This window comes from Bos indicus, chromosome 3, assembly GCF_029378745.1.
Source record: "Bos indicus isolate NIAB-ARS_2022 breed Sahiwal x Tharparkar chromosome 3, NIAB-ARS_B.indTharparkar_mat_pri_1.0, whole genome shotgun sequence".
NCBI classification, from domain to species: Eukaryota; Metazoa; Chordata; class Mammalia; order Artiodactyla; family Bovidae; genus Bos; species Bos indicus.
The window spans coordinates 28,602,562-28,629,981 of NC_091762.1; the positions used below are offsets into that span (position 1 = coordinate 28,602,562).

At 46.1% G+C, this 27,420-nt stretch overlaps 1 long non-coding RNA gene across 2 annotated transcripts; it reads right to left on the reverse strand.

The window, feature by feature from the left end:
* Positions 1–2,593: 2,593 nt before the first annotated feature.
* LOC139182160 (uncharacterized) lies at positions 2,594–26,618 on the reverse strand. Of its 2 annotated transcripts, XR_011565734.1 has the most exons (4): positions 26,373–26,618; positions 25,821–25,970; positions 24,946–25,029; positions 2,594–18,706 (listed from the first exon to the last, which is right to left on the reverse strand). It is a non-coding gene; the product is annotated as an uncharacterized lncRNA (long non-coding RNA). The 2 variants fall into 2 exon arrangements; XR_011565733.1 differs by lacking the exon at positions 25,821–25,970 and having other exon boundaries at positions 26,373–26,613.
* Positions 26,619–27,420: the final 802 nt, after the last annotated feature.

Genomic DNA, 27,420 nt, shown 5'->3' on the forward strand with positions numbered 1-27,420 from the left:
AAGGTGCCCAGCCCAAACACGAGAAGGGCAGGGGCTTTGTACACCCTACCCCAGCAGTCTTTGCAACGTACCACAAACAGCCAACAGTATGTTACGACTCATCATCCATGGTCTTCTAGATTTCTCGAACCTGCAATAACTTGACCAATCACATCCCATTACTGGTATTCCCGAATAGCAAGGGCCTTAAGAGGAGAAACTCGAAATCTGAAATTCTCATGGCCTATGACTTGAGCAGGTCTCCTATACTCAGCATTTCCTGTTTGATCCATCATACCTCTGTATAACAGACTGAAATGAGCAATTTAAACCAGATCAACCGTTCCTTGGCTTGAAGTTTACCAAAGATAAGGAAAATTCCCTGCAAGACATTTCACTACCACAGTTAACAACAGCATCTTGTCTTCTAAGGCAGCCCCTCCAGTAAGAGCCCAAATCAGACCCCACCACATCCCATAATGGGAACTTGGCTGACAAATGTTTCTCAACTGAACCAAATCAGTTTATAGGGCATTACACAGAGCTATGAATGTATTCCATATGCATTCCATCTCTGAAATTCTGGGGCCCCAGCCCCAAATCAAAATCATATTACTACTATAGTTGTTATTCAACATTTGTTCTTTTTTACAAGCGCAAAGTGCAGCATAATCACTTCACTAGTATCTTATCATCTGGAGCTCAGTCTCTATTCTAGCCTCTGCAGAGGAATATTGCTGTAGCTTGGTATTATTGCCTCACCAACCCATCCACCTATCCTTACCATCCAAAGGGAGGGAGAGATTGGCCGGACATCCACATGAGATTTTGTTAATAGAGTCGACCTCACACATGAAGATAATAGTTACTTAGTGCGGTAAAAGCAGACAGAGCTCTGACCCTTCTAAAGAGTGTGGGAATCTGTGAGGCTCACACCCTCAGGCCCCAGTGAGGAATGCTGATGGGAAGAGGCACAGAGAACTCCTGCTTCCTCTCCTGAAGAATATCTGCAAGTTGTGGAAAATGATGGTCCCTGAGCCTGAGCCTGTTGGAAAGAAGAGCATAATCACCTAGGGGATTTCTGAAGGGCAGTGGTCCAGTTACAGCACTATTACCAACTATTTCTAAAATTCTGAGCAAATACCCCTTTCCCACTCCCACCTCTGCTCCAGCATGCTCAGGTCAAGTTCTCAAGCCTGCTAGCGTGCTTGAGCATTTCCCATCATCTTGATGGTGACCTAAGCAAAAAGGACATGGAAGGTGAGTTGTCTGCCTGTAAAATGGTAAACAACAGCTTTTGGAGCTCACAAGAGCAGATCCATACTTGGAGATAAGCCCTCCCACTGCACACACCTACTTCTTCCAACCATGCTCAGTAAGGCTCAGAATCAATGCCTCTGTGACAGCTGGTGCTCTGGAAGCATGCCTGGGGGGTGGGGGTGGGTGGGCAGGGGGCACCAGTGAATCAAATATTAGCAGCTTTTCTAATATACTGAAAATATGTGAACATGAAGCCTTTTCTCAATTTGTAGGCATTTCTCCCATAAATTTTTGTTCCACCCTTGGTGCTTGTTACCACTTGCCTGTTAGCCAGAGATAGCATAAGACAAAATAAATGAATGAGTAGAAACTATTAATGAGAAAACACAAAAGCAAACAGTCACACATCCTTCAACAGTTTTCTTTCTCCTAGCCTGGGCTGCTTATGTTTGTGGTTTGATATGGTCATTTGTTTGCTGGAGAAATTGTTCCTTTCTCATTTGAGTGAGCTCAATAGACCATATTTTATGGCATTCTGAAAAGAGCCTCATGACTGTCAGGCCCCAGCCCCCAACCCCGGTAGGTTCCATGACAGGGTACTGTGAAAGGGTATCTTTCAGTTAGCTCTGAGTTCCACCCCTGGGCAATTTCTTTAACTCACCTGACTTTTCCAAGCTTCAGTTTCCACATGAGTAAAGACGAAATAACAGTAAGCACTTCATAGGGGAAGATTCTGAGGACTAAACATAATCATGTATGCAATGTGCCTATGTGAAGGAGTTCTTATTCCTAGGACTAAATGAACATGCATCTGTCTGCATGCGTGCTCAGTTGTGTCCGACTCTTTGAGATCACATGGACTGTGAAGGTATCTGCACACCTACAACCAAAGAGGATCTCTCCTGACTAGGCCAAACCCCACAGATCCCCCAAAGGAGTGCCCAGAGCTCTTCAGATGCCATCCACCACAGCCCCAGGTAGGTTCTCTGGTGGTTCAGTTGGTAAAGAATCTGCCTGCAATGCAGGAGACTGCCTACAATGCAGAAGACCTGGGTTTGATCCCTGGGTTGGAGGATTCCCTGGAGAAGAAAATGGCAATCCACTCCAGCATTCTTGTTTGGGAAATCCCACAGACAGAGGAGCCTGGTGGGCTACAGTCCATGGGGTCCTAAGAGTCAGACACGACTTAGCCAGGCTCCTCTGTCCGTGGGATTTCCCAGGCAAGAATACTGGAGCGGGTTGCCACTTTCTACTCCAGGGGATCTTCCCAACCAGGGATCAAACCCAAGATTCTTGCATCTCCTGCAAAGGACGATGCTTTACCACTGCACCCTACATTTTAAATATACCCAGCTCAGTTCTTCACAGTTGCAAGGTGATCCACCAACGGCCTTCCTTTCACTTCCCTTTTAATCACTCTCCAAATTTCCCAAAGGGCTGTCACTCCATAGCTTCTCTGCCCTCAGACTTCTCAGAGCCACAGGAAGACATGTCAGTCCCTGCTTCACGACACAGGGCTTCAAGGCTGTGTGTAAGCTCCCACCCAGCGCCACTAGCTGACCACAGCCACAAACAGCCCCCAGAAAGCTCTAGGGACCTGAAACTCAGGCAAAAATAAAGCCGGAGAGATAGAAGGTATCTGCACACCTACAACCAAAGAGGATCTCTCCTGACTAGGCCAAACCCCACAGATCCCCCAAAGGAGTGCCCAGAGCTCTTCAGATGCCATCCACCACAGCCCCAGGTAGGTTCTCTGGTGGTTCAGTTGGTAAAGAATCTGCCTGCAATGCAGGAGACTGCCTACAATGCAGAAGACCTGGGTTTGATCCCTGGGTTGGAGGATTCCCTGGAGAAGAAAATGGCAATCCACTCCAGCATTCTTGTTTGGGAAATCCCATAGACAGAGGAGCCTGGTGGGCTACAGTCCATGGGGTCCTAAGAGTCAGACACGACTTAGTGACTAAACCATCACCACCAGCCCCCAGGTCACCTGCTCACAGCTTTGCCTGCACCAGGCCCAGGGATTTTAATCAAATGCGAAAAGATAAATGCAAATAGTTCTTCTTTAAGCAAAGAACAAGTCCTCTCCATCCAGTAAGAGCTAACCCCTTGGAGATGCACAGCCTGCTGCTTCATCACAAGGTGTTAATCAGCTGGCATAAGAATGTGGATAGGAAAGGCTCTCCTAGAAGACAGAAGAAAAGCTGGCCGGGCAAGAACGCTGGGTCCCCAGCCCCCTCCCCAAAGGTGTTCCATTTTTTTGGCTTCCTTAAGGTGAATCTAATCGTTTAAACAAGATTAAACAAGCATGGAATTTGAGAGGGAGAAGGAAGAAAAAAATTTTTTTAAAAGGCAAGAGAATTTTTCTTCCCAAAAGACCCAAAACAAATCTAAACGGCAAGAACAGCCTTAGCTCTTAACAGCTAAAAAAGTAAATAAATAAATCTTCCAGGCTGAAAGTGTCCAAGGGAAATTCATTTCCTGTGGTCAATGTAACACAGAGGAATTACAAAGGAACAATAAACCCAGAGTCACCACCTTCATTTTGCATTAGGAAAAAGAAACACATAGAAAACTTTCCATCCCTAATGCATTTCTATTTAGAACACCAGCACCAGCCACTGTAACATAAGAAAACCATGTGCTTTGTTAGACCCCTGAGAGTCTCACGATAGAGCCACACACAAGGATTCTGGGTCAGACTTCTGATTCATACCTTCATCAGTTCATCAATTTAGTCTTTCAATGATCTGTATCATGCTACTCCAGGTACCATGCTAGACACTGAAGCTACAACCAGGAACCAGATGGACATGGTGCTTTCCTCCGAAGAGCCTGAAGACTCGTAGGGTAGGAGGCTTGTAAACCTGTCATATTAGGTGCTGTGCAGAGAGGAAACACGACTGGTTCTGCCCAAAAGGGTTGAGGCAACAGACTCCCTCAAATGAAAGGTGACATTTGCCGGGATCCTAGAGAAGGCACAGGAGTTCTTCAGGAAGAAGAGAATCGGGAGCTTTTTAAGTGAGTCAGAGAGGTGTTACCGGGCACTCTACATGCTAGGGATCTAGCTGGAAAGGAAAGACAGCTGTGCCGACTGCCAAAGCTTTATTTACCATTCTTCGGAGCTCCAGCTCTGAAGTGGTAGTGGAGCTTCTCAGAAGGCAGAATGACATCATGAAGACAGCACTGGATTAAGAGCCAAGAAACCAGGGAATCTGCCATCTCAGAGCTCTGCAATCTTGGGCAAGGGACTGCCGTGCTCAGGGCCTCACTCTCCTCCTCTGTCAAATGAAAGAACTGAGCTGAATGAGTTTTTATTCCATGAGAGGCAAGTGAAACAATTCGAGGATGGAAGCATGGTTACAAAGCAGACTATGCGGCTGTCTGCTGGGGCAGGCCCCCCACATCCTTGGGCTTTTTGATTAACTGAATCTGGTCATGCACATGCCTATTCACATGTGTGCACACTCTGTCACACCCCTCCGAGCCATCCTCCATTTGCTCACCCAAAAGTGATAGGACTAAAATGCTTCTGGGATCCACAGTGCCTGAAGGATAAAGCTAAAAGTCCTCAGCATGAAAGAGAAAGCCCTTCATAACCCCACAGTCTCATATCACAAACTTTATAACTAGACGTTCAGGCTCCAAATCATGCCACATCACCCTGACCCCAACTCCCTTAAAGTATCATGTGGCCTCATATATCTGCTCCTTGGCCCATGTGGCTTCGTCTGCCTGGAACGCCCTTTCCCTCCCCTTGCTTACTTGGCAAACCCCTATTCACCCTTTAAAACTTGCTCTAGAATGACCTTCCTTGGCAAAGCTTGTCCTCATTTCCCATCACCCCTCCCTGTGCATACTTCTAGCCATGTCTGAGACACAGAGTGTAGCCTCTGCCTTATGTGGCTCTCCCCTACAGAAGAGGAACTCCTCAAGAACGAAGACTGTGTCTCAGTGACTCTTGTACACCAGATCCTGGGACTATATATGGACACAGCAGATGTCTGTAAGCAGATGTTTTTCCAACTGATCATCTGCATTTCTATTAACTTTTCTGACTGTAGGCACATTAATACAGGATGACTGACCCCTTAATAGTGTTGGGAACCAGGGTCTCCTAGAGCTAAACTACCTCCCAGAAAAGAACCATCTAGCATGACTGGAGGCCCATCATCTCCTTGTGTACTCCCAACTTTTCATGAACTCCATACCAGACAATGGGAGGACAGGTAAGAAGGTGGGCTTCTCAAACTTGCCCAGCAATGTCATTGTCATGAAGCTACAAACTGAGAATTAAAATGAATCCTAGAAGACACAGCAAACTTCCACCATGGCCGAGCCCCTCAACATGGCACCCCTGACCACTGCTCATCCAAATTCAGTGGGACTCACTACAGTATGAAGGAGTCTATCCTATTCTTAACTGGTTATTAGAAAATTCTTCCTCAGTTAGCCCATATAATCCCAACATCCCCTGTGCTCTTGTCTCAATAATGCTTCAGTCTATTAATAATTAAACAGTCTAACATCAAAAACAGGTGAAGATGAAATTTTAAAATGTCCTGGAATTTCTCAAATATTATTAAAAGGCAATCAAATAATAAACTAGAGACAGTTTCTCACAGTCCTCTCTCCCCATATTTCTCTCTTGATGCCATACTCAGTTACAGACACTCCCCAAAACTTTCCCTCTTTTAACCATTCCCAGCCAACCTAGGAGCAGACTGCAAACTCCTTCCACAGTGCCCCACCCCATCTTGCTCTCTGGTAGTACAATTACTGTGGATAATCTCAGCCTTTCTAGTTTTTTTAATTTTCTTTTATTTTCTCTTTTACCCCACTCCCTAGATTCTGCACTACAAAAGACTGTAATGGAGCTTCCTTGATATTGAAAACCTATTTTTCATTCTTTCATTATATGTTGGCAGCAACAGAAGCACTCTCATGACAGGAAGCCATCACACTTTCCCTACTTCATTTCCTCTCCACTCTACACAGCCCCTATTTCTTCATTTGACCCTCCAAGAGCCTCCATCATTTTGATATTTGTTGTTGCTGTTCAGTTGCTCAGTCGTGTCCAACTCTCTGCGACCCCATGGACTGCAGCACACCAGGCTTCTCTGCCCTTCACGGTCTCCTGGAGCTTGCTCAAACTCATGTCCATTGGTCGATGATGCCATCCAACCAACTCGTCCTCTGTCATCCCCTTCTCCTCCTGCCTTCAATCTTTCCCAGAATCAGAGTCTTATCCAATGAGTTGGCTCTTCGCATCCTTAAATAATTCCCATTGTCTTTAAAAAGAAGTGCTCATAACTGACATAATAATTCAAGTGTGGTTTCATGACACAAAGCACTGCAGAACTTTCTGTGAAGAAGAAATTTTATTAATGAAGATACAGAATGCATTACTTTCACAACATTTTCTATAAAAGAAAAGTACAGCCCAGTTCAAAACTGGACACACTTTGAGAAATAGCCACTACAAGTAAATAATAGGCCAGGTGACTGGCAGGGGGATGGATGTATGCCTTAGGATATCAGCAGGATGGAGCACTCACAGGGCAGGCCCCCACATGGCATCATCTGAGGGGCTCTGACAGCTTCCCCACCCCTCCCACCAGGAAATGCCCACCAGTGGCGCTCATAACATGCTACTCAAAGGCATTAAAAGCAGTTGTTACAATGCAACTGTGCCACCAGGAAGATGATATCCTCAGAACTTGTTATCAATTAGTGTCTCAGCTCAAGTTAAGATTTTATTGGCTACTGCTAAAGGCAGTAAAGAAAGGTCTGAAATTTGCCACAGTGGAAGGTTGTGTACATCCAGAAGCAGGAGGTGAGGGAGGCGTGATGAGAGGAGTAAAGGACACATCTAAAGGGAATGACAAGAACCTGGTAAGGGGACGGCACAGCCCACAAGGCACACTCAGTGACCAATCTGGCGTGCAGCTTGCAGTAAGAAGCCCTCTGAAGAGGTGCCCAACTTCAATCGGCCTCCATGAAGCACACAGCGAGGGTGCCCTCTAGCGGCAGGAACAAGCGTTCACCACACCTCACTTCTGCGTAGAGCAGCAGGGATTTCAGTGTTCCGTTACCTCCCATCCGCATTCATTCAACAAACATTGGTTGGATTTCCACTACGTGCTAAACACTACGATGGACACTAGAGAGACGTGAGGCTAAAATGAAACCTCAAGCAGATTTAAGCCTGGCCGGAAAGTCCCACCAATCATGGTAGACATGTGTGTCAATGACGGTGGGCATGCAGAGGCAGAAGCAGTGATTCGGGAAGGTCTTTCAAAGACAGGTGACTGTCCAGCCAAGATGTCTGCCACCAGACAGTGGGAGAAAGTCCTTCCAAAACAGAATAGCACAAGCTGGAGGTGTTCTCACTCCATCTGAGAAAGAGAGGTAACATGGGGTCCCAGCCAGAGAGCTACCTGGAAAGGGGTCAACTAGGTCAGATTGAGGAGGGTTTAACCTTCATCCTGAAGGTGACAGAAGCCACTGAGGCACAAATCTGCTTTACAGACTGAAAAGGACTTCTCTGGCAGAGGGAACAGAAGCTGAACTGCAAACAGAAAACTGAGGGTCTAAACTGAGGGTCAAGAAAGCAAGGAGGAAGAGATGTGAAGGCGAGAGGGTCTCCAGACCTGGGAGATTGGGTGTGGAGGTTAAAGGAAACAGGAGAGTCTAGACGAATTCCCAGCCTCAGGCTTGGGCGGCTATCTTGATAGTTATGTCATTCATCAAACCAGAAATTATGAGAAGGAGCTGATGAGGAAGAAAGATGGAGAGCTCAGTTCTGAGCATGTAGGACTGGATGTGCCTGAGGGACAACCAAGAGTTGTCTGGGCGGTGACTGCCAGTTGACTTTAGTCTGGAGCTGTGGGAAATAATTTTGGGGTTGGGAGTAATCTATGACCTTGTAAGGGAAAACATCTCTTAAGGGGGGCAGTCAATATGAAAACAGAAAAGAAGCTGAGGGGAGGCCCTGAGAGAAAGCTAATTTTTAAGGAACAGGCAGAAGAAGAGCTGCCCACCCCATCCCAGAAGAGGAAAGACTGAGGTGGAGGGAAAACCAGAAAAGCACTGAAGTCGTGGAAGAGAGCTTCAAGAAGGGTAAGGTCAACCTCCTCCAAAGAGCACCAAGTCTACAAGTCTTGCAGAGCTGAGAGAAGGCGTGTGGTTTTACAGACACTCAGCGTCATAATCTCTTCAATTTGGATGCTGAAAATGTCAGTCTTTCCTTTCTACCACTCAGCGTTCAGACTACCTAGGTAAACAATTGTGGGGGTGGGGGGATACAAACCCTTGGTTTGATAACCTCCATCACATGACTGATAAGGATCAATGAAATCATTTATGTAGAGCACCTAGAAAATTGCCCCGCACATAGTAAGCCCTCCCCCACCGTGACAGCATAACTAGCAAAGTAAATCCAACAGGATACAGACCTGCATGAGACTGGCTGGTGTCTGGGCTGACAGGCCATGGCGCCCACCACTGAACTGGGTAACTGAGAGTGGGCTCAGGTCAGGTGGACGTGATCACCACCAAGTGGACAGTGTAGCGGCTCATGCATTCAGCTAGGGGGGTCAGAAACCGGACCCTGAGATTTCAATCCGTTTCTGACCTCAATGACCCATCACAACAGTGGTATGAGGTAGGTAGTGCCGTTATTCCCTGTTTACAGATGAGGACACTGGACTTATAAGGACTATGTAATTCTCCCAATGCCACACATTCTTTCTCAAGAAACAGGGTCTGTTTTTAAACTATGTCATCTCTGATGTCCCTTTGGAAGATTTAGGAGAACCAGAGAGGAACAGGCACACCCACATCCATTAACTATATTGGATGGCAGCCACTCTGAGCCAAAGCCCAGTTTTTTCTCAGCTCTGCAGCTAGTTCACTATCCTGCATTCATGAAGCTCCTCTCACTGTTCAGGGCCTCAGTTTCTCCATCTGGAAGTGGAAAGAAGTAGTCCAGTGCCTGCCCCTCCCTCTAGGGAGCGGCTGTGCTGAGATCATGTCTGACTGTTGGCTGGACAGAGGGAAGCCCAGTCCTCCTCCTCACTTGAAGGGGACGTGCACATTCAGAAGTCTAGACCAATGGCACGGCGCCTGCCTGATCACATCACTCACTCCTGAGGCAGAGAACAAGTAGGAACTTGGGGGCTTCAGTGCCAGTTCTCCACAATGACTGCCAGTAAATAAAAGCTCAAGTCCCATGATAAACCTTCAAAAGGAAAGGTGCCAGGTCAACTGGCCAAGGCTCAGCTGAACTCTGGTGAGGTCTGCACAGGACCGTGTGGATCTCGGGACCTGAGTTCTTTCCTCTGCCATCATATCTAACCTCATCCCTTCCCCTGAGTCTAATCAGGTCCCAAGTTCTAAATCCAAACAACGAAGTTGGGGCATCTTTACTGGATATAATGTAAAGAAATCTCTTTATGGGGTTCCCCTAACATCTCACACCCTCAGCTTATCAACCTCTTGTATTCTCCATCTGTCCCACCGTGTCTTCCTTTCCTTCTCTTTCCTGCACTCTCAGTGTCTCTTGCCCTCCTCCTACTCTACCATCTACACACACACACACACAAACACATGCACATATATGTGTACACACATGCACACACACTTCTAAACATTCCAAGCTGCCACCCTGAGGCTATCTCAGCACTCTAGCCTGCAGAATTAACACGCATGCACCTGGAATGCTCCCTACCTCTTCACTGAGCCCATCCCTTCTTCCAGTCTACCTGCTCCTGAGAACCCACTTCCCCTGGAAGGTCTTCTTACATTAATCACATAAGAGCAGTTCCCCAGCTCCACCCTCCCTCAATCTGTAGGAAATATCTTAAAAGTTGTTCCCACAAGCTACTTTCTTACCTCAATTATTCACTCAATGCTTTGTCTAACCTCCAAAATGCTCTTAACCTTTATGTGTAATTGATGTTTACTCTCTACTGGTGAGTTATGTAACTCCCTGATGCTTTCCCATGGTCATGTGGGTGTCCCTGCTTATCAGCGGTGCAGGGAGGGTGAGCTCTCTGCGCAGCACCAGATAGGCATAATAAGGAATTTGCAAAGATGAAAACAACGATGATTGCATTCAACAATTATTTATTGGGCTCCTCCTATTTGCTCATCAGTGTGCTGATCTGGGGCTGGGGTTGTGAGAAAGCCATTAAAAACTATAAAGCATAGACCTTACAAGAAGAAAATCATATCAATTCCTCACTTAGAACCATAATTCAGAGTTTAAAAGCTTTCTCAAACATTGGCATTTGATCCTTGTCCCTTTAAGATAGCCTGGTGGGATATCATTGTCCCATTTCACAGCTCAGAGATGTGCATGCCTTGCCAAAGGTCACGCAGCACAGAATGTCAGAACAGGGACTCCTGACCCCAGATCCTGACCCCAGGGTTCAGGGAAGCAAAGGAAACAATAAACCCCCAAACACAAACCTCTAAGGGCAACAGACAAAAGTGTAGGTACAAAAGTGTACAGATACATTAAAGGTATCTGAAGAATTAATATGAGGGAGAGTCAGCCACAGTGGAGAGCCTTGGGATGGACAAAATAAACACCACCCAGAAATGGCCTCTAGGGACAGCACTGAGCTGCTGCCCTTCAGGCCACAAGTCCTCTGCTCTGGGACAGCGTGACGCTGCCCACGTCGGACACAGAGAACAGCTTTAGCATTATCCAATAAATCATTTTCTGGGCACCAGTAGCAGGAAATAGTTTGACTTTAAATGACATCTACATCTTGAAGGAAACTAAAATTAGCAGTTTCTACTGCCATGACCCACTCGTTCTTCCCACTGGACAACAGGACTGGAGGCTTGGCTTCCCTTACTGCCCCAACCCACGTCCCACGGCTCGGCAGCCCCCAGAGCCCTGGTGCTCCACACTCACAGAACTTCTACATCGCAACTCAGCCTGCACGTCCATCTCAATGAACATACACAAGTGTGTATACATGAGGACGTGTGTGCATGGCCATTCCACTGATTCTCACTCTCCAGGTCTCAAACATGTTAGTTAGGCTAATACATTTTTTGTTTGCATGAGCCTGAGACCAACCAGCGTCTCCTCTGGTCACTGGGTTTCTTGACAGATCCATGGACACAGGAACCCAGAGGAACCAAGCAGGCACTGGGGGTGGGCTCAGCACTGGAGCTGGGCTCTGGCTGTGCAGCAGCCCTGGGCCCCCAACCATGGAATCGCCACCATTTTAACACGATGTGACTTCCTTCTGTGCCTCCCTCTCGTTTCTCGCTGAGCAGTTCTCCGACTCCCTAAGCTGAGCTTTTTCCCACCTCCAGCTCCTGCTCATCAGAGCACTGCTCCTCTCGAATGCAGGCCTGCATGCATCTAGCCTGGCAGCTCTCCTCTTTCACATCATGAGCCTGCAGCTTCAGCTCCCATGGCTATTTCATTCTCTCGGTGTTTTCCGGTTCATAACAGTCTGAGGGGACTGTCACTTGGCATGGCTCACCATTTCAAATAACCAAGCCACTGGCAGGCCCATGGGTTAGTTGCACTTGGGGCAGCTGCCCTGTCTGATCAGGGGCTAGGCTGGTGCACAGCTGTAAGCCTTGTGTCACTCACACTCACCTGGCCTTTCCCCTCCACAGGTGACCCTTTCTATTGTACACCTGGGTAGCCCTTCAGTAGCCCTTCAGCCAAGCCCCTGCTTCCCACACTGAGCCAGGATTTAAACCCCAGTCTTGCCAGGAAAGTTTTCTTTATTAATCTTTACTGTCTGGTGCTTCCATTTGTCTACTTCCGTTGTCTAGTTGACTCATCAACTGACTGCAAAATCCTCAAGGCCAGGGAGGATCTCACCTTTCCTGTGTATGACAAAGCACTGAGTGTAACATGCCACTCAGGCCAGAGATGTGAATGAATGAACACGTTAATTAATTTAGGGAGAAAAGGATGGATCGGCTGAGCATCGCTGTCTAAAGCAGTTAGCCTGCAGATCCCTAGACAAAAGGCCACGTTCCCCTGAACTCTTCTGGCTGCAGGGTCCACTGCTCTGCTTCCCTAGGAGCTTCAGGCTGCAGGCAACCAAGCCCTCAGCTACCCCAGACCCCAGACCTGGAGGGTCTGTGGAACGCCTTCCCTGTCTTTTAGTTTATGCTGCTTTGAGACCACATGGAAAACTAGCCGTTTATTTGACTACTGGAACTCAAGCCAAGCTCAGGAAAAAGGGAGTCAAGAGCATATTTTTTTAAAAAGAAGAACATCTGGGGAGGAGTTGGAGGGAGGCAGAGAGAGGGCAATCCTAAGAAGTCTCCAGTTCAATCCACAGCAGGACCTGCGTCCGAGGTCTGGTCCTGGTGCTATCCTCACTGTGTGTCCTTAGGCAGTCTAATCAACTGTGACCATTCATCCCATTAGTCCTTCTTTCCTCCCAGGGTTACTGTGAAAGTCAAATGCAATCATAAATGTAAGACAGGTGTCATTAGCGTCATCACCATCATGAGGCAGATAACTGTGCCCCGTGGTGCTCGGAGCTCTGCCATCCTGGACAGATACACTCACTCGCCCAGACATATGTGTTGGAGACACAGACAGTGGGGAGAAATCAAAACAAGATGCAGACACTCGTGTGTGTATATATCATGTATCAGATGAAGCTAAGTAGCTGTTTACTTTTAAATGCAGGATTGTTTACAGTGTGGCGCCTGTACCCTAAGCACAGAACTGACTTGAAATGAAGAGGAGGGAATAATAGTGAGCTCCCATCCCAGCTCCAGGTTGTTTCATTTCTGCCTCATAGCAGCCTTGATATTATTATCTCCTTTTTTGCAGAGAAGGAAATCAAGCATGTATGAGAACTGGGACTTGAACTCTAAAGCTAATAACTGTTTATTCCAACTGGCTTCCCCCTGGAACCTCAGGTTAGGAAGCTGAGAGATTATCAGACCAACCACATTCAGAGCAGTCATGCAAACCACAGCTGGTAACTCTGGTAGTGGGCAGCTCACTGGGTGCCAGACCAGAGCTCATCAGAAAGGGGGCTGTCCACGAGCACTGCAGAGGGACCACATTCACTCTGGGGGAATCCTCCTCAACACCCTCACAGAAAAGGACACTGGTCACATATCAGTGCCCTGAGAAACCTTGGCAACCTAACTGATTTTCACAATTGTCATTCAAATGCCAGGTAGCACATTCTGAATGCCCCTGCATTTTAAAGAACAGAACACCAGTGACATCGGTGCGTAAATAAAAGGCACGCGGGAAAGGACCAGTGAGCCAGCACCGCAGGAACTGATAGTTTCATGAGCAGCCACAGGAAGGCTGCTGACTCGTGAATCAGTGTCCATTCAGGGCCTTGGCAGGAAAGAACCTGCCAAGCCTGGGCTTCTGGGCCTTCAAAGATCCCTAGCCCACACCCCTGCTCTTCTCCACATGAAATCAGGGGTCCCAGGGTCAGAACGGGAGCCGAGTGGTGAGGAAGGTGTAAAGTGGGAGTCCAAGAGGGTGCTGGAAAAGCCAGACAAAGAAGCTGGTACGGGGAAGCTGGTGGCACTTCATGCCAGGCTCTGGATCCAGATGTGGCCCTGTGTCTGTGTGTTCCTGCTGTTTATAATCAGCAAATCCATGCTTATGGAGTTGGCTTCTTTTTGGTCAGTGGGCCAGCACCTCATGCTTTTCAAACACATGAAAAATAATGAAAATGGGTTTAATGACTGAGATGGCTTTCAGCACAGCTTCCTCTGAGAAGATATTTGGAACCCCCAGAAGATGGACACACAGGAAACAAGTAAGGGCCCATTTGGGACCCAGCTGCAGGACAGCCGTCCCCTCCAAGAGCCTGACAGGCCTGCTCGGGCCCCCAGCCTGCTCCTCTCCAGTGACCCAGGCAGAGGAACTTTCCATCAAGGCAGGGCCTGACTCAACCTCTCCCCAGCAAACCAGACACCAGCCACCAAACTGCCAGCACAAGAGTTTCCATAATGAGAAGCTTCCAGGAAAGCCCCATAAAACCTTTACTGTAAATTCAATAAACTGGATTTCAAACATGGTGCCTGGGTTGGGGAAGCCTGGAGCCACTCTGCCGCCGTCTGCCCCCTCTGCCATCTGCGCTCACACAGAGGTAGGCGTTCCAGCCCAGACAGAAAGGCAGCCCCACCCGCATCCCCGTGCCAGTCCTCCCATTCCCAAGTAGCTTCTACACGCCCTCCCCACACCACCAGCACCACCCTCTCAGCTCAGGCCAGGAGGCAGAGGAGCCTCGTCCATGGAACCTCCGGAAGGATGAAGCTTGACCAACCACAGGGCATGAAAAACAAGCCCTCCAAGGCCCTTGACCACCCTGGGGGCTACAGGGCTCAGCTCCTTGACACCTGTCAGAGCCATTGCCTGCCTTTCTGTGCCCCATACTATTAGTCCAATCAAGGACACCCAGCCATCTAAGACCAGGAAAAGGAAATACACCCTCCAATACTCAATCTAGATCCAGAAGACATCTGACTCACAGTGACGGAGTCAGAGCATCTCTCCCTTTCTTGGTCAAAAACCTTAGCCCCTCACCCTGATCTTTAGCATAATGTCTCACCACCCACCCCTAAACACTAAGACACATGAGTTTCTCCCACACCTTCACTTTCTCACCCAAAATCCAGCCTCACTCAGGTATCCCAGGGCTGAGTCATTCAGGGAATCAAAAACACATCTGTGGGCCACCTGGCCTGGGTCTATACAGAGGCAGAAGCAGGTCTGAGCTTTCAGTCCACACTCGGCCCACTGCACCTGGGCAGTGGGTATCAAGACAGGTCACAGCAGGGTCTGTGCTGGGAAATGTGACTGAGTGGACGAGGAAGAACGTGGTGGCTTCGGTGGCAGGACCCAGAAAGTTTATGTTTGATCAGAAAGTATAGGGAGTACCTCAAAACTTTGGAAATGGGAAGGGGCTTAGAGATTACCCAACTCCACACCCGCATCATGCAAAGTGAGGAAACCGTGGCACAGAGAAGTGAGGTGTCTTGCCCACGGTTACACGTTCACTCTTTCACACACTCAGTAAGCCATCTATGGGCCAAGTCCAGTGCCACAGTACGTCAGCTTCCTGACTCCCAGACACACACTCCCCAGCACCTCCTGCTTCTGAAAGAACAACAGCAGGGACCCATGGAGCATCAAGGGCACAAGGCAACGAGGCGTGCTGTGAGAACACTGGATTCACAGAAGACTGATATCCATGTGGCCTTAGGAAGATGGCATCCCTGAACCTTGATCGCTTCTTTTGTCCAGTAAGTCCAGTAATATCTATATCCCACTTTCTCACTTGCTGCAAGTGTCAAATGAGAGCATATGTAAAACCGAATAAAGTCACTCGGTTGTGTCCAACTCTTTGGGACCCCATGGACTGTAGCCCGCCAGGCCCCTCCATCCGTGAGTATTTTCCAGGCAAGAATACTGGAGTGGGTTGCCATTCCCTTCTCCAGGGGATCTTCCCGACCCAAGGATCAAACCCAGATCTCCTGCATTACAGGCAGACTCTTTACCATCTGAGCCACCAGAGAAGCCCCCATGTAAAACTAACAATCCCTATGTAAGGGAGGGAGAGAGGAATAGATAACAGAGCTAGGTTAGTACCTGGAGGCTTGGGCAACCTCAGCATCCAGAAGGAAACTGATGTGTGGCCCAGCTCCTCCCAAGCACCTGAGTGACACTCCACAGACCAGGGGTCCTGCCTCGCCCACCTGCTGAACCACAGCTGTCGGAGGCAGCATCTCAGGAAGCAGACTTTGCAGCATGGTCCACACCCCTGACGCCTTCCTAGAGTGGGCAGAAAGTGAAAGGCGTAGTGTGCATTTCCCCTCCTCCGGGTGATAGGGTTTCACATTCCTTCCAGCCTCTTCGCAGGAGGACCATGGAATCTTCTCTGCAAGGCTGTCTAGAAGACTTCCCGCCCCCGCTCTGTGCAGACACTTGGGCTGTGTATATTTTCCACATTTTTTTTTAAACTGCTTTTTTTGGGAAGCGATTTTCCTCCAGCCCTGGACCAAGGACAAACCAGTCAGAGCTTGCCGTTGTGAGTCCAGAGGGCAGCCAGGCATTTGCCTGAAGGCTTGTGGGGCACCAGTACTGCCTGTACTTTTCCATGAATGGAAGGAGGCAGAGGGGGGTGGCAGCAGGGTCGGCTTCCCCGGGAACGGCATCCTGGAGATTTTCCCAGCTGGCTTTGGGGAAGTTACTCCAACCTGATCTAGTCCAGCTGTGGTGGAGGCCCTGATGGGTGTGAGGATTCAGACTATTAGCACTGATATTTAAACAGTAGGTGGTCCTGATGCCCTCAAACCAGTTTCCTCTCCCTGATGGAACTGCATGGCAGTTCTTCAGCCTGGGTTATTATTTGCACATCTTAAATACCCTACCTAGACAGCATATTAAAAAGCAGAGATATTACCTTGCAAACAAAGGTCCGCCTAGTCAAGGCTATGGTTTTTCCAGTGGTCATGTATGAATGTGAGAGCTGGACTGTGAAGAAAGCTGAGCACCAAAGAATTGATGCTTTTGAACTGTAGTGTTGGAGAAGACTCTTGAGAGTCCCTTGGACTGCAAGGACATCCAACCAGTCCATCCTAAAGGAGATCAGTCCTTGGTGTTCATTGGAAGGACTGATGCTGAAGCTGAAACTCTAATACTTTGGCCACCTCATGTGAAGAGCTGACTCATTTGAAAAGACCTGATGCTGGGAAAGATTGAGGGCAGGAGGAAAAGGGGGTGACAGAGGATGAGATGGTTGGATGGCATCACTGACTCGATGGACGTGAGTCTGAGTGAACTCCGGGAGTTGGTGATGGACAGGGAGGCCTGGCGTGCTGCAATTCATGGGGTCACAAAGAGTCAGACATGACAGCGACTGAACTGAACTGAACTGAAATACCCTAGGCTTTAACACTGGTTGGCCTCACCGATAACCTGTGCTCATACCTCAGCCCAGCCTAATCCTAGTGAGACGTGGAGAGTGAACTTCTGCCACCAACAAGACAGATTCGTGATAGAGGGTTTTGAGGGAACACAGGGTATATGAAGAAGTGGTTAAATACATGGAATTTTTAGGATCTGACATATTCAAATTCAACTGGCTCTACCACTTTTTAGCTGTTGTTACTTCTTTGTGTTTCAGTTTCCTCCCCAGTGAAACGGGCTTTCCCAGTGGCTCAGCAGTAAAAAATCAGCCTGCAAAGCAGGAGATGTGGATTCGATCACTGGGTCAGGAAGATCGCCCGGAGGAGGGCATGGCAACCCACTCCAGTAATTTTGCCTGGAGAATCTCATGGACAGAGGAGCCTGGTGGGCTGCAGCTCATACATTGCAAAGAGTCGGATATGACTGAAGTGACTGAGCACGCAGGCACCAGTGAAAGAGCTTGCCTCAGAGTATGGGGCAGGATACATTTAAATGATACATAAAAAAGGAATTATCGCTGTGCCTGACACAAAATTGGTGATGTATTGCAATTGTAAATAAGAGGAGCAGGCTGAAGCCTATGACCTACCCATCCTCTCATGCCAGAATAATGATGCTGTGAAAGCAGAAGGGAAGATGAGGATGGGGGAGGCCCACAGAACCTCACAGAAGGACAATCTCTCCACTTTAGGAGCTGCATAGGATAGCTGGGGTTTTGTGGCCAAGGCCTGCAGGAAAAGAAGAGGTGTGGGCTCTAGTCTGGTTCTTGGAGAACTCAAAGAAATTGGAATTTTCAGTGAACTCACATGTGGTTCAAAGGCAGCCTTCCAATGTGACAACCCAGCTTCCTGTTGGATTAATCCCCTGAAAACACAATGGGATTCTTTCCATACCCCAACCCCACTCCTCAGGTTCTCCCACCACCCCAACTAATGTCCATTTCTTCCTGAAAAACCTTGGAACAAAACTACCACTCGACACTCTACTTTTCTTAAGTGCTGGTTGGCAGAACAATATGTATAGGGTGATTATTCCAGTTATGCGAAAATATAAATATTTTCAATGACTAGAAAACAATATGCCAAGGTTACTATATTCCAAGGTTAACAGTGATTACCTATTGTCTGCAAAGGGTGGAATTAAGAGATGATTTTTGTTTTCAACTTCATGCTTTTCTGAATTTTCCAAACGAATAATTTTAGTTTTTATAACCATAAAACACAATTTTTTTATGGAAATAAAGTTCATCATTGGCTTTTTATACACATACATTAAATCACGCACTCTCCTGCTTAACTCTTTTTGATAGTTTCTCAAGCATATAGAATAAAATCCACACTCCTTTCCCATGGCCTGCAAGGCTGGACATGATCCAGACCCTCCACATGCCTCCAGCTCCATCTCCCGCTAGTTCCTGTCCTCACCCACCAGCTCCAGCCTTGATGGCTTGCTCCCGGGTAAGAATTGCAGCTTCACCATTTAAACTAGCTGTGTGATCTTTGGCAGCCTTGGTTTCCAATTCTGAAAGAAAAAGATACATAAAAATGGTATCAGTTCTGTACCTTATTTCATGTTATTGTCAAATAATGTTCCATTATATGCATATATCTCATTTTACTTATCCACTCAACAGTTAATGGACATTTGGGTTGTTGCAAATCTGGGGGCTATTTTGAACAGTACTGCTATGAATAGTCATATATAAGGTTTTGTGTGGACATATATTTTCAGTTTCCTTGGATATATGCCCAGGAGTGGAATCGCTTGGTCATAAGATAACTCTATGTTTAACTTTTTGAGAAACTGCCAAACTGTTTTCCAAAGTGGCTGCAGCACTTTACACTCCTACTAACAATGTTGGAGAAGGAAATGGCAACCCACGCCAGTGTTCTTGCCTGGAGAATCCCAGGGACGGGGGAGCCTGGTGGGCTGCTATCTCTGGGGCTGCACAGAGTCGGACACAACTGAAGCGACTTAGCAGCAGCAGCAACAATGTATGAGGGTTCCAGTTTCTGCACATCCTCATCAACAATGGCTTTGTCTTTCTTTTTTAAAAGCCATTCTAGTGGGCATGAACTGCTGGTTCATTGTACTTGGATCTGCATTTCTCAATGACTCATGATTTTGAGAATCTTTTCCTGTGCTTTTTTGTCTGTTTGCGTGTCTTCTTGGGAGAAACGTGATATTCAAATCCTTTGGCCACTTTCTCGCCTACTGCTCTGCTAGAGCCTCCAGTACAATATTAAACAGAAGTGGAAAGAATGGAGATCACTGTCTTCTTCCTGATTTTAGGAGAAATGCTCTCAGTCTTTCACTATGAAGTGTCAAGTTAGTGTTATGAAAGGGTGTTCAGTTTTGTCAAATGCTTTTCTCTATCAAGATTATCATGCGATCTTAGTCTATGAATATGGTATATTACAATTGATTAATTTTCATACATTGAATCAACCTTGAATTTCTGGAATAAATCCTTCTTGGTCAGGGTGTATAATACTTTTTCTATGTTTCTGGGTTTGCTTTGCTAGTAATTTGTTGAGGATATATATCTATATTCATAAGAGGTATTGGCCTGTAGTTTTGTTCTCTAGTAATGTCTCTGTCTGGTATCAGGGTAAAACTGGCCTAATAGTCTGACTTTCTCTTCTACTATTTTTAATAGTTTGTGAAGTACTGGTATTAATTCTTCAAATATGTAGTAGAATTAACCAGTTAAGCATCTGGACCTGAGATGTTTTTAAACTGCTAATTTAATCTCTTTACTTGTTACAGGTCTATTCAGATTTTCTATTTATTCTTGAGTCAATTTCAGTAGTCTGTGTCTTCCTAGGAATGTTTCCATTTCATCTATGTTATCCAATTTATCGGCCTACAGTTGTTCACGGTATTCCATTACAACACTTTCTATTTCTGGAAGGTCAAAAGTGATGTCTCTTCTTTTATTCCTGATTTTAGAAATTTGAGCCTTTTTTACTTCCCCCTCCCCACCTTAGTTATTGATCTTTTGAAACAACTGATTTTGGTTTCACTGGTTTTCTCTGCTGTTCTTCTATTCCCAATTGTATTTACTTCTACATTATTATGTCCTTCCTTCTGCTAGCTTTGGATTTAGATTGCTCTTCTTTTCCTAGTTTCTTTAGATGGAAGGTTATATTATTGATCTGATATCTTAATTATTTTAATATAAATGTTCATAGCTCAAATATCTCTTTAAGCACTGCTTTCACTGTAACCCATAAGTTTGAGTATGTTGTGTTTTTATGTTCACTTATCTCAAAGAATTTCCTAAGTTCTCTTGGGACTTCTTCTTTGACCCATTGGTTATTTACATACTGGAATTATCTATACAATCCATGGGATTCTCTAGGCCCGAATACTGGAGTAGGTCGTCTTTCCTTTCTCCAGGCGATCTTCCTAACCCAGGGATCAAACCCAGGTCTTCCGCATTGCAAGCGGATTCTTTACCAGCTGAGCCACAAGAGAAGCCCAAGAATACTGGAGTGGGTAGCGTATCCCTTCGCTAGTGGATCTTCCCAACCCAGGGATAGAACTTCAGTCTCCTGAATTGCAGGCACATTCTTTCCCAACTGAGCTATCAGGGAAGCCTAAAGTACATCATAAAGGTAACTAATAGGTAAATACAAACGGCAGTACAAATATACTTTTATTTGTAACTCTTTTCCAATCTGATTTTAAAGAAAATGCATAAATCAATAATTATAATAAAAGTGTGTTGATGGGCTTACAATGTAAAAAGATATAATTTTTATGACAATAATAGCACAAAGGAGGCAAAGAGTAAACAAAAACCAAATTAGAGCAAACTTTATACTGTTGAAATTAAGTTGGTTCTTGCCAAGATGGCGTCTTAAACACTCAACTAATTGTTACAAGTCTTTTATTAATTTTCAGAATTCTGAAAAAAAAAAAAAAACTGATTATGGCATTTTTTTCCAGTGTTCAAGCTGCTTTTATACAGGAACTGATTTTCAGAGGTTCTTATTCCACCATTCCAAAATGTTTCCTCCTTTAAAGAATGTGAAAGGCAAGTCTCATAGAGTCTCTGTTAAAAAACAGAGCTTTATAATATTTTTTTTAATTTTATTTTATTTTTAAACTTTACAATATTGTATTAGTTTTGCCAAATATCGAAATGAATCCGCCACAGGTATACCTGTGTTCCCCATTGGCATTGATTCACCGCAGTCTCATTTCGAGCCCAGTGTAGAGAGGATCTTATCTCAAACATCACTGTGCACAGGCTTTTGATTAATGGAGTAGATAACAAATGGATACATAAAAGCCCACAAAGGATTATACTCGTCTCAACTGAGAGAGACAGACACTACAAAATGAAGGGATCTTTGAACCCTCAAGCTTCTATAAGCAGACGATAGGCTCAGAAAATAACTCAGCTGTAAAAGAGCTGTTTTACATGTGAAAAGAAGAGTGGCTCAGAAGGTAAGATCAAAATTCCAAGATCCCAGAAGATAGAGCCAAGAGATTCATAAAATTTCCAGAGAGTAGAATTGAGCCCTAATAATGGAACAACCTTGCAATATGAGCTCAAATAGATTTCAGAATTACTATGGACCAGTGACTGCTTGCTATATGTCTTCTATTTTCCTCTTTATGAACCAAAAGATCTAGAACTTATGCCTAACCTACCATTGTACGTTGCCTGTGTGGGGAGAAAACATGTCTTTAGTCCAAAGATCTTCTTGAGAAGAATATACTCAAGTTGATCCTTAAGGACTTCAGCTGAGTAGCCTCATTCACATTTGAACCTGATTTAAATGATGAAATCCTGGACTGCAAGCTGAGGCTATAATGGGATAAGCCTTGGAAGTCTCAGGGGAGGAGATGAGTGTATTTTGTGTATGAGAGGGAATTGTTGTGGCCAGAGAGTAGACTGTGGCAAACTATTCTTCCAAGATAGTCACAATAATATCTCCCATTCCACATGTTTTTCTTACAATATTGTCTTGATATTCTTCCCATTGAGGGGTGGTGTCCATATGCCTTCAACTTGCACCTAAGTGTGTCTGCCTCTATCAACACAGTAAGACAGAAGGAACATTGTCATTTTCAAAGTTAAATTAAAAAAAAGCCCATGTACTGCTGCTACCTTACTCTTCACGGGCACACACTCTAGGAACTCAACCACCAAGTGATGAGAAAGTCCAAACTATCGCACACGGAGAGGCCATGTGTAAGTTTTCTATCCAACAACCCAGTCTAGATCCTAGCCAACAGCCAGCATCAATCACAAACCATGTGACTCCTGACATCTCCAGATAATACTAGATCCAAGCTATTGAGCCACCCCCAATCTTCAAGTCTTTCCAGCTGAGTCCCCAGGTGTTGTAGAGGAGAGACAAGTCAATCCTTCTATGACCTATCCAAATTTCTGACCCACAGAAACTATGAAAGTTAATAAAATACTCTTATTGTTTTAAGTCACTGAGTCTGGGGATGATTTGTTTTACAGCAACACATAACTGGAACATATACCTTGACAATATGGTTAAAACCCCATGCCTGGATATTTGAGTTATTTAATTTTTTTGCAATTGTGAACACCACTGCTATGAATGCTTCTTGTACATTTTCCCTGTGCTGTGCTGTGCTATGCTTAGTCACTCAGTCATGTTCAACTCTTTGCAACCCCAAGGACTGTAGCCCACCAGGCTCCTATGTCCGTGGGGATTCTCCAGCCAAGAATACTGGAGTGGGGTTGTCATGCCCTCCACTAGGGGATCTTCCCAACCCAGGGATCGAACCCAGGTCTCCCACATTGCAGGTGGATTCTTTACCATCTGAGGCAGCAGGGAAGCCCAAGAATACTGGAGTGAGTAGCCTATCCCTTCTCCAAGGGATCTTCCCAACCCAGGAATTGAACAGGCAGATTCAAGTCCCACATTTCCCCTAGTGAACATCTGAAAAAGCATCTTTGGGATATATACTTAGAAGCAGAACTGCTGTTCAAATTTGCAAGATAATGCCAAATTGTTTCTCAAAGAGGTTATACTAAGTTACATTCCATCGACAGGGTATAAGAAATCCTGATTTTTCACTTCGGAGTTCTTACACTGGCTATCCTCTCTGCCTGAAATGCTCTTCTCTAGGCATGCACAATTCACTGCCTCATGCCCTTCAAATCTTTTTAAAATGTCACTTTCTCAATGAGATATACTCTGACCTACTCCATTTAAACTGAAATTTCCCCCACATTATGCTCAACTGTCCTCACATCTTTCTATATCTCACTTTCTAGCATACTATACAACTAGCTAATTATTATATTTACTGCTTCTTGTCCATCTCCTCCCAGAAGAACGTAAGCTATCATAACAACTAGCATATTTGTCTTTTTGTTTACCGCTATGTCCTGAGCACTAAATGTGTATCTAGGACAAAGGAGAAGTGGATGAACTTTTATTGAATAAATGAATGTCTACATCTTTTCCAATTCCCTGTATCAACAGACTTTGTAACTTTTGCCAATTAGTCAGACAAATGTTAACTCATTATTGTCTTATTTTTCCTTTATAACTAATGAGATGAGACTGAATACCTCTGCATATGTTTCTTAATCACATAAATTTCCTTTTCCGTGAAACCCATGTTCATGTCGGAGAAGGCAATGGCACCCCACTCCAGTACTCTTGCCTGGAAAATCCCATGGACGGAGGAGCCTGGTAGGCTGCAGTCCATGGGGTCGCTAAGAGTCGGACATGACTGAGCGACTTCACTTTCACTTTTCACTTTCATGCACTGGAGAAGGAAATGGCAACCCACTCCAGTATTCTTGCCTGGAGAATCCCAGGGACGGGGGAGCCTGGTGGGCTGCCGGCTATGGGGTCACACAGAGTCGGACACGACTGAAGCGACTTAGTAGCAGCAGCAGCATGTTCGTGTCATTTATCCATTTCCTATTGTGTTGTTTATTCTCTTTTTTTTTTTTGAATTGCAAGAATTCTGCATGTATAATCTTCATACTGATCCTTTGCAAGTTACATGTATCACAAATATCTTTTCCCAGTGTATAACCTGTCTTTAAGATGTTTAACAAACAGAAATTCCACTATTCTCATGCCAGATCATCAATGCTGGGGGAGGCAGAGCAGTCCTTTCTAAAACTTTCTTTTTAATTAAAAACATTTTATTGATCACAGGAGATCCATTCATGAAATTTAAGGTATGAAAAAGGACCTCTGAACCCCTCCAGAGAAACAAGCCCACCTACCCCCAGACCCAGGCCCCTTTCTTTCACTTAGCCTCTTCACCGTCTCCCCTCTGGCAACATAATGAGAGACAACACCATCAATCACTCCCTAAGAGCTGCCAGGTGGGCAAGAGGTGGGGGGAAGTGGAAAAGAGCCCAAGGGAAGGAGTAGCCCTCCCCCTGCCAGAGGACTGGACAAGTCCCAACAGAGGGCTCCAAGGGGCACTTAGGGATGAGAAATGTAGCAAAAAATGATGATAAGAATGGGAGGTGGGGGTAGTGAACTAAGGAGAGCTCTGGCTAAAGCAGAAACAAGAAAATTTTTTGCACTTTTTTACAAAATGGGACACCCTTTCAGATGGGCCCCATTGAGGCAGGGGACAGTTAGGGTAACCTCTGTGCCTCTTAGAGAACCAGCGTTGGTGTGACCCGCACACGGCACAGGTTCCTGGAAATGAGCAGACATCAAGGGGCGGGGACAGAGAAGGGAATGGCATTGCTTGAGGCCAAGGCTTTCTGGGGTTCAGACCTTCACCTTGTCATTCACCGATGACAGGCTTCCAGAGGCTTCTTCGGCTTCACAACCCAAGAATAAAGCTTCACAACCCAAGAATTTTTCCTGAATGGAGGAGAAAAGAGGAAATTTGAAAACATAGACGCCAGAAGATGCCCCTGTCCACCTCCCTAAGATTAGCTCAGCTATCATCAGCACATAACCTGCAGGGATTTTCAGAGTCCCAAGTGGCCCACAATGGATTGAGTCACTAAATCTTATTTCAAGTGTTCAGACTTTGCCTCCAGTGAATATTTGGCTTTGATACTTCCTGTCATCTCTGCTGAGAAGAGAAGCAAAGCCAGTCACAGCTGCCAGAGTTCTGGGCGTAGGTAAACCTCCTGCTTTAGGCCTCCCTCACCAAATCCATGGGGAGACAGGCAGTGCTGAGCACTGGACTGAGAGGCAAAAGAGCCAAAGCCTGCTCAAATGTTTCTCCTCGTGCACATAACAAAGGAGTTGTTCCCCTTGTTTTGAAAGGGAGCACAAGCCAAGAAACTGAGAGGCTATCAGGTAGAGAAGGGAGTCCAGGTCTGCCCTTTATCCTAAACACATGCCACAGAAAAGTATCAAATGAACCTCTGTGTCCTGCAAAATGGCACAAGGCACCCAGAAGAATCCCACTGGGCAGAAGCTCAGTGCCAATCCCCCAGCCCTGCAGACATCATCAGACCTGTGAGCATGGGATTTCCACCTCCAGGATTCCCTGCTGCTCACAAGCCCCTCGGCCTTTCAGGAAATGTGGTCCCAGCCCTATGGGGTAACTTCACGAAAGGGAGCCCCACATCCAAACTGTTATAAGAGGGCTTGCCCTCAGGCCCTCGCTTGAGACTCCACACGCAGACTGGTTTACCCACAGAGGGGAAGCACAAGTCCTGCCTCCAAGGAGCTTCCAGTCTAAGGAAGAAATCATGCTAACGATGCACTTGATCTGAAGGGTGGAGCAGTCCCTGATGTCAGGTAAAGTGCCTTCTCCAGAAAGCTCCTCAGCGCAGGGAGGCCCGTGACTAGGCAGAACAGAACAGAATAAAATGTGAATTTGGTGAAAAAAATAAGATATCCAGTGAAACTTCAATTTCAGATGAACAAGGAAACGTTTTTTTTTTTTTTTTTTAGTATATGTCCCGTGCAATATTTCAGACATATTTAAACTTAAAAAAAAAAAAAAGATTTCTTCTGCATTTGAAATTGAAATTTAACTAGGTATCTTGTATTATATCTGGCAACTCTAGAACTGAACAAAACCACAAGGCCCAAACCTAACTTTGTATATGCAGTAACATGTGAGCAGGGAGAAATTAAAAGGTCAAAGCATAAAGATGCTGAGGGAGCAAAAGTAGTGGCTCAGAGTTAGCAGGAGGCGACTGGATCTGTGGGCTGCCCGGCAGTGGCAGGGTTATCGGGAATACCTCAGATTCTGACTGCCCCCATAGGCTGCTGCCAGCTGCATTCCTGTCCCTGTGTCGCAGGCAGGATGGGATCCAGAGAGAGAAGTCCCGAAGTCCAGCAGCCAGCTGCGTCCACTTGTCCACTCGGCCAGAGCTGACACAAAGCACTCTGGGAGGGGGCGGGTCAGGGGTGGGGCCTCGAGGAGAGGCGGTGCCAAGATCTAGGGAATGCAGGTCGCCACCCAAGGGACAGTGCATGCTTTTGAAACGAAGAGTGACGCTAACTCTTCTTGGTTGCCAGGGAAGAAGCCTCCATGAGACCTATGCTGCTGGTGATACTGGTAACACAGAAACTTGAGAGGTGGAGAAACTGAAAAATGGGAAACAGCATGATGCGGAGCTGAAGCCACAAACCCGGAAGGCCTGAACTCCCTGCAAAGTCAACTCAAGAGCACTTCCACATAAGGGAAGTCAGAGGTTTCATCTTCTAAGAGGGGACCAAAATGCAACCTTGTGAAAGGCAGTTTTTCAGAGACAGTTTTAGTAACCTCAGCTCCCAGAGGCCTGAGACTTGAGAATCACCAAGGCTACCCGGTTAACAAACTAGAGGCTGAAGTCAGGGGAACTGTATGGCACTCACCTTGCCATAACTCAAGCCTTCCTCTTCCTAGTTTTGACCACCAGCCTCCAGGTCCTTGGTGTCCTTCTATGAGAAGAACTGAGAACATCTGAACGTCCTGGAACATTCAGAGCCAGAGTAGCTCTTACCACCACTGAGAGTGACAGCTAGGGCTGCCTGCTTTGAGGAGCTTTGAGAAGAGCCTAAGGCAGCCTTAGCAATCATCACTGCTACTATAAGTGTCTACCTGGCACTAATTGTATACCAGGCAATGTTTAAAACTTTATCCACTGCCGCCTTTAATGCACAAACAACCTGGGAAGTGGTCCCTCTTGACTCTGTTTTATAGAAGAGAAACTGACATGTAGATATCGTGGGCATCTACAAGTCAAGACAGTCAGCATTCAAAGGAGACCAGTGAGACAAAATCTCAGACTTTGATCATGGAGG